The following is an 8,610-nucleotide window of genomic DNA, read 5'->3' as shown; positions in this document are numbered from 1 at the left end:
ACGAGCCAAATGTCAACTTAGGACAAGCATAGTACAAAGCGAAACTTGTATATGATGGAATGATCTGATGGCTTGTGCTTGAAATCTTGAATCCATTTTGTAGTGTTTTTCTTGCATAATTATTAAATTATAAAATATCTGAAATTGTGTATAAATTATAAATTGGGTGCCCAATTACACCTGTTCGATGTGCTGGAGATTTACTCGATGAAATGGGCATGATGATCTTTCCATATCTTCACTCCTTCACTGGTTGTGATAGCATGACCAATCATGTTCTTTGCATGGTCGATGGTAGAAGATCAAGCGTTGTTACTGGATGTAACAGCACTCAGTCTAGAATTCTAGATCGAATGGGGATTGACGTTGCGTAGCAACCATGCCAACTAAAAACTTAAAATGTGTATAATTTTAAGATGCAAATAATGGTTGTTAAGGGATAATGTCACAGTAGGATAGCGACATTTGATCAATGGTCCCAATTTTCTTCTTACTTTGAGAAAAAACCCAAACAAAGGGTTATGTGAATGGAAAGGTCAATATCAAGCTTCACATGTTGTCTCATGCAAAGGCCGGATGTTCTAAAGAGTCAGTGAGATTATGTCAAAAAGATCCATGTCGTTGTAAAACAAAAATAACATCAAAATTATGAGGACACTATGGTTAGTATGTTTTGGATGTTTATCGTATACAACATCGAACTTTTATCCTTCTAGAGGTCAGAAAGAGGTGAGTTACCAAAAAAAAAGTTCAAACAGAAGTGCCCTTAAATTATCACTGTAAGGGCCTAAGAGGTAGGTGGGGTAGGGAGAGCCCCTTCTACAGTTCTACCACACTACTAGGATTCTAGAATATAGGGTATGTCGCTTTACCGTTGATTGGGAGACCATTTGATGGGCTTGCTTGGATCTAAAATAACCAGCAGTGACGTTTAAGGCACATTACAGCTTCCTTATGAAAGAGGCTGTCAGCTTCTCTGTTTCAATAATAAATATTTAATTTAATGAGAGAAAACCAAGTTTACTAGTCTACCTTCTACCTTAGCTGTCCACAAAACCAATAATAATAATAATAAACAAATAGATTAATTTAAATAAGGATTATTTAGTTTTTGGTCCTCCTAATAAATAGCTTATTTGCATTCAGTACAAACATTTTCGTTTATTAGCATTAGGTCTCTTCTAACGTTACTTGACCACGTTGACTATCATTGACCTTCTATGGGAGGTGTGACTGATGTTGTGAACTTGTGAATTACCAAAAGTACCATTTGCACATGACGAAAGAGAAACAAAAATGCAAATGAAATATTTCCAAATTTCAAAAAACAACTGAAGTATCGATGTTTGGCACAATCAAGATTAGTGAAAATTTTGAAATTTGTTGTTTCTTTCTAATAAAGGAAGATCATCATCATCTTCAACACTTCTTAGGCTCCATTCTTTCCATCACTATGCCACTATATGAAGGACTAGGGAGGTTCTATCAGAAGTAGTGATTCCTTAAAACTCCATTTCTAAATGTCGTCTTTGATTCCTCAATGACCCAATCTTCCAACCTGTTTCTTGATTTTGGACAATTTTTCTAAAATTCCAAGATATTGGTGTCAATATTATTGGGGTTGCCTCTTCAATTATTAATATGCTTGACATGAAAATGAGCCACACAGTTCAAGTACTAGTAATATATATTTAACAAGAAGATGGAGTAACATTGACTTAATTGAAGGATGGGGAATTTTGGGTATTGCGTGAAATGCAAATCATTTGATAACAGATTTCATGACATTTTAGTGCTTTTTGCAATTCATTTGATGGAAAGTTGGAAACTGAAATCCATCGGAAACATCTTATTATTTGAAATAACGTTGCATTAAATTATTTTCTTTGGAATTGTAGAATTTATTTTCTTTTTCACACCAATTCGTTGTCCCTTTACTCAAGGCCAGCTATAATATGGTTATTTTGATGCTTTCCTTGGGCTAGCTTGCAAGAGTTACACTGTGAATATCTTTTGCTGATGAAAAATGGAGTGCCAACTTAGCTTCCATATCTTTCCGGAGTCGTATTTGCTATCTCGTGTATTGTTTGTTTTTTTAATCTGTTAGGAGTCTTTCTCGCATGAAGACTAGCTTAAACTCTTCTGATATAAATTGAGTTTGTACTGCCAAGAATGTTTGATGACCTACCACCAAGATTCATCATAAATCGTGAGGAAATGTGGTTATATCTTGCACGTCTTTTTGCTATTTGATTGAAATGTTTCTCTCTTTCTTTCTTTTCTTTTTTTTTTCACCTATGTACGAAGATTGACATGTTTCAGCAGAATTAATGTTTGAAATGAAACATTTTTTTAGAATGTAATGAATTTGTGAATATATATCAGGTGTATGCGTTCAGTTGCAGAAATATAGTATGCAATTTTGTTTTTATACAATATAATATTTGTTTATTAAGGTTGTGGGGAAACAAACATTAATAACATGGCCTTTAATAACGGTTTACAATTCAATATATCACTATTTTATCAAAATAGTCACGAAAACCATGTTTATGGTGACTGTTTTCTAATATTTGTCATGGTTTTAAGTGGCTAAAATGCTACTATTGAGACAATATTTTGTGACGGTTTCGGGAAAAAAAATATGATTTTCATTTGGTTACGGTTTTGGAAAAAAAAATAAACATTGACAAAATACTTTTTATCACTGTTTTTAACAGTGATGTAAGACATTTTCTGTTGCAGTGTTTATGTGGCTCTCAAGTTTCAAAAAAAATTATCACGTGGCATTACATTTGCATCAAATCACATTACTGATATATAATTTGTGATTTGTATGGATCAGTTTGGTTCGGTTTGTAATTTTTTATAACTAAGCACTTCAGTTTGGCATCGAAACCAATCCGGAACAGACCCGTGCACACTTCTATTAGACACACCTCCACACGGTCAATGACGATTAAAGCGGTCAAGTTACGATAAGAAGCACGCTAATAAATGAAAAAGTCTGTATTCAACACAAATAAGCCATTTATTAGGAGGCCCTAAAACTAAATAACCTTTTAAATAGAAAATATATATTGAATATACCTATATGTTCAAATTGATAGGACAACCTACATTGTCACGCATTTATAGAAATTGTACATTAAAGTGGATGAATAATTAGTTACATAAATATCATGATTCCGACAATGATTTTGTGACCTTGAAATGGACATGAATCAATGTGACTTCTCATCTAATCATTCGTATTAGCCACACTCTTTTTGGTTTTTAAGTAGATAATTAGTGGATCAAAAGTAGATAATCAGTTTAGGCTTTTGTTCTCATTAGGATGAAAAAACTGTTAAAAAGTGAATGGCAAGTCTACGTTTTATTTCACACGTGAACATATAGGCACAAAAAGTAGAGTGCAAATAATTTGCTTGGGGAATGTCGGTGCAATTGCACACTCATTTTTTTTGCATATTACCTTGATGAGATGGGTCTCACTGGTCAGGGGTCCTTGGTTGGGCATTTCAAACCAATCATAAAATTATTTCAGAACAAAAAATAATGACTGTTATATGTGGCCTACTGGCATTTCTTGAAGTTGCGTTGCTTATTCTGTATGGAAAATATGGAAATCGCCTGGAGAGGTTAACGTATTTTGACAATTATTCAATAGCACAACACGTAAGATCAAAATTTCTAATTATCGTCGACAAAAAGATTAAAATGTTGAAGCCTACTCAATAAAAGGTAAGAATGTGAAACCGTAATCAATGTTCCAAACTAGTTTGCTAAAATCTTATGGACTTTTTCTAAAGCAAAATATCTATCAATTTTAATCTTGAAGCATCAATGAAAACATTAGGAAGCATCAATTCTAATAATACAGTATTACACACGTGATTTAAATTAATCAAAACATAATTAAATCAAGTAACTGTTCCTGAAAAAGACTTTATTGAAAGAGATAAATAATTATTATATTCGTATTCACAATGAAAAAGAAAAAAGAAAAAATCTAAAATAGGTATGGGTGGTATGTGTATGTCTTGCCAGAAAACAGAACAAAGAGAAAGTTGAAAAAGGCTTTTCACCGGCCAACTAGCCCCAAACAAACTTCCCAAAAACAGCCCTTTCCTCCTTTAAAACCCCTCAACACACTCTCTTTCTCTTCTCTCTTTACTCTCAAAAGCCTTGAAAATCTCAACCAACAAAGACTTAAAGAGTTATTCCAAGGTAAAAAACAAAAAACAAAAGCCCAAAAGGAGAAGAAGAAGAAAAAAATGTGGGGTTGGCTTGGTTTGGTTACTCACCACTCTGCAGTGGTTCAAACATTTGTTTTTGGACGAAACCATGTATTTTCTGAGCACCCTTTTGTTAATGAAAGGAGGGGCACAATGTAGTTGTGTACATTGACATGAAAGAAGTAGAGTAGAGAAACGGCAAACAGGTTGGAGCCAGGCAGTATAGTTTTTTTTTTTTTTTTCTCTATTTTATTAGAGTTCTTAATGAACAGAACAAGAACCATCTTATTTCTTACTTCTAGTTTTTGTTTAAAGGAGGACACTCTTTGTCGTCCGTAGAAATGTCGCCGACGGCACGGTAAATGGAGTATCTAATGTTTTTATGTAATGAAGAAGGTGAACCCTTTACATTGATATGAGGATGATGTATGTTTACCTCCATTTTCTATAGATTTTGATTTTTGTTATATGGTTATACACATTTTCTTTGTTGCATCTTCTTGTGAACCTTTTTTTTTGTTTTTTGTTCTATGTTGAGTTGAAATGTGATTTGTTTAGATAAACTTAGAAAGATTGGAGCTTGGTTTGTGGATTTGTATATCTAGATGTATCTTTTCGATTTTACGCGTAAAGTAGATGACTTCTGAATTATTGTCCACCTTCTGGTTACATTGTTTTGTACTTGTTAGTGTGAGTTATTAGGCTCTGTTTGTTGTTCCTATTGTGCTCACTTTTTACTTAGAATTAGCAGCATAAGCCCCTTTCCTTTGTGATTGATATGAACAAGAACGACTCCATGTCATGATGTTTAGTTTGATCTACAAGAATGGAGATCTACAAAGTTTGTTGTTTTATTTCAAATTGGAAACTCTCGTAAAGTACATGCTACTTGGAGACTAGAGAGCCTAGATTATGTCATCATCTGCAGTAATATTTGTATATTGTGTTTTTGTGTTTGTTATCGTGTTGAAATTTTGGAATAGATGCATATATAGTTTAATTCATTTTTAAGCAGTAAATCCCTTTTAGTATTAGAATGGTTTTGTTGCTGAATCACTTAGCATGTCTTGCTATGAATTTCTTCTGTACCTCAAGGGCCATGGTTCAACCTTATCAAATACCATGAGATGTTTTTCTTTTGAGCGTCTCTTTGATCCCTTCACGATTTAGAAGATAAAATTAGTGTTGTTTCTTCTTCAAAATAAAGTACGCATTCCTCTTTCATGGGTTATATCATTAAGAAAAGCTTCAGATATAGTTTGTATGTGGTTGTATATCAATTTTACTCCAAATATACTATATCAATTCCCAAGCACCTCGTTTGCTATTTTCATACAGTGGCAAGAAGCACACCTGTAGTTCTAGGTTTTGTTGTATGCAAATGTTTTTTAGGTTTAAGAAGTGTCAACTCTATAGTAGCCTAAGATTGAGTTGAGGTTGGAAGGAATTGGATGAACACCATCATGGTGTTCCCAGATCTATGCTAACCTTGTGATTGCAGGTTTTGCTTCTATGCGAGTTTTTTTCAGATTGAAGACGTGTGATGACTTTATAAAATGCCCATGGTACATATATGCTTGATTCACAAGGCTTTGAGACTGCTCTGTAGATATGTTCTCTGTATATCTATGATTATGGACTATCTACATTGCCTATTTTTCTTGTAGTGATCAACTGGGTTATCAGATATGATAGTAAGCTGTTATTTCTCTATCCAATGTTGATGCTTAGTGACGGTCATACACCTATATCCTATTTTTCAATAACATGAGTTTTATATGCATATGTACATTATGATCTTACAGTTGATGTGTCTATAGCATTTTACATCGTGCTTCTTTGCCTTCATTTCTGATCCCCTATGCCTTTTGATTCTGCACTAGAAGCATGAAGTCTTTATCGTAGGCATATCACCATTGGGGTTTTTAGTTCTCTGTCTTTGGTTTACATGTTTAAATTTCGTGCACTGTTGTTGGAATGTAGTTCTTACTTGGTTCACTTGCCTTGGAGCATCAATACCCTACGACCACTTTTGCTTCAGCTTACTTCGTCCAGTTTTTTCAACTGATAATGGTATTGCAGTGCTGATTGCTGAGGCATCTTTTAAATTTAATCTTGACCAAATTATGACACAATCCTTGTGCATGTTTACGCCTTTGTTCCTTTTCAATGTGCAATGTTTTTATTCAAAGTTTTTTTGCATTGGGTGTTTTTGGTACATACAGTCACTTAGTATTTTTTCTGTGCTGAGGGCTTGAGGCCCTTCTTAAAATATGTTCCTCCTCAAATAGTTGAACTTTTCGTTGACTTACTGTTGAAACCTTTTCTCTGAAATTCCACTTTGCAAAGAGTATTCATTCCCTGTTCACATTAGATGTACTTATATAATCATTATACATGTCAGTTTCTCTATCGATAAAACCGTAACTTTGAGTATCCAATCTGTTTTGTTCATTCTGTATGACCCTCGGGCCCTTGTTTGATGTACAATGGTGTCTGATACTCTGATATACATTGTGTAACATTTCCACAATACCAAATCGTAACATAGTTATAACTGGAGACGTTTAGTGTCTTCACGAAAAAAGCTAGCATACAAGTGTGGAACTGATTACATATGAAATGCTCCAGTTTTAGTTTGTGGTTAGTTGAACATTTACAATCCAGCACTAGCTATTGGCCTTCTGGAAGATTTCAAGACACGATTTCTGTAAACTTGTAGGTTCCTGCTACTTCTTTACCCCTCATGTATAATTTTCGTCTTTCACATTAACCACTCACTCTGACAATGTCGATCTTTAAGTCGATCCATATATTTTAGAATCAAATTGTCAGGCTTGCATTTGTATTTTCACTGTTTACTATGTATGCAAGTGGTACAATGTGTTTTTGTTTTTCACAAGTTTATTTTGGAGGATAATTGCTTGGCCTTGAGATGATGGCAACATACTAAGAGAAAGATTGTGTTTCTCTGTGTATGCGCAGTGCCAAGAAGGCAAGAATGTTGTTGTTCATGTATGTGGTACTATACCGTGATAGTGTGACCACTCATAAAGAATGTAATTGATGGCGAAGTATGTGGTATGTGGGGTGCGTAGTGCACAAAGTTGTCTACCAACAATACTATTGCCCATACATGTAATACTGTACTGCCAAAAATAAAAAATAAATTAAAATTGTCAGTTTAAAATAATGTGAGTGCAGTGCAAAATCATGCAGTAGTTTAACGTGGGCAGTTGATCTTTCTTGATGTGCCAGGGCTCCGGTGAAAAACAAATTAAGGTTGTAAATGTACTATTGGGTGTCATGGGCCTCCGTGGCCTGCGCATGGTGTATCAAGACCAATGTTTTAAAAATCGGTAGGTGGTAGGCAAGTAGTGGGGAACGCCTAGCGCCTAAGCCTTCTAGACGGTGCTTAGACGAGGTTTTATTTATTTCAATTACCTAAGCAGAGAGATGAGAGAGGCAGCCAATAGAGATGGGAGGGAGCGAAAAAGAAGACCACGATTTATTTTAGCCAGCAATTGGGCTGTTAGCCGATGATATTGGGCTGTTTATGTTTTTGTGTTGGGCCTGTAATATGAACGTTTAAAACTTAAGTTCCTTTTTTTTTTTTTTTTTTTTTTTTTTTATAAATTTTACATAACTAAGCCCAAAACACAAGCCCAACTAATATGTCCATCCCCGCCCAAGTCCTATCTAATTGGCCCACCAATTACTTCAACAATTAGATACCAAATCAATTTGGTTATGTACCGCCTAGCACCTAGCCCGATTTTTAGAACACTGATCAAGGCCTTCTACGGCTCGAGAAACTTTTCTTGACTTTTACGGGCCCAACTCATGGTGTACCAAGGCCTTTATTTATGGTTATGGGCCCGTTTTGTGTAAGGCTTAATCCGCTTCAAGAGTTTATTGGATCTACCCATGAGATTCTAGTATCTCACATTCTCACATAATACTTTTTGAGCAAAAAAAACTATTGTTGATATTTATTAATTCATACACTTAGCGAAAATGTGGGTTATTTGTAATCAAGAAATTGGTCCCAAGGCCCATTTGCGAGTGAAAATCACTTACAGAACCAGTGTTTTTTTTTAATCACTCTCAAAGTCTCAAGAACAATTTTCGGGTGTAAATAACCCGAAAAACCAATTTTCAAGTGAAAATAATTCGTAAGGACAAATAGCTCGGATTTGAAATAAATATTTTCGATTTTATCCTTTTAGTAGTTTTGTTATGAACAATATTAATGTTGAATATTGATTGTTCATATCCAAATAGGTTAATGTACCTCATACAATATGTTGAGATATAAATAATATACGATTGTTCATAACTCATGTTGAGATATAAACAATAATTATTCATA

The sequence above is a fragment of the Coptis chinensis genome, chromosome 2, assembly GCF_015680905.1.
Source record: "Coptis chinensis isolate HL-2020 chromosome 2, ASM1568090v1, whole genome shotgun sequence".
NCBI classification, from domain to species: Eukaryota; Viridiplantae; Streptophyta; class Magnoliopsida; order Ranunculales; family Ranunculaceae; genus Coptis; species Coptis chinensis.
Note: the sequence above shows the minus strand (reverse complement) of the source record.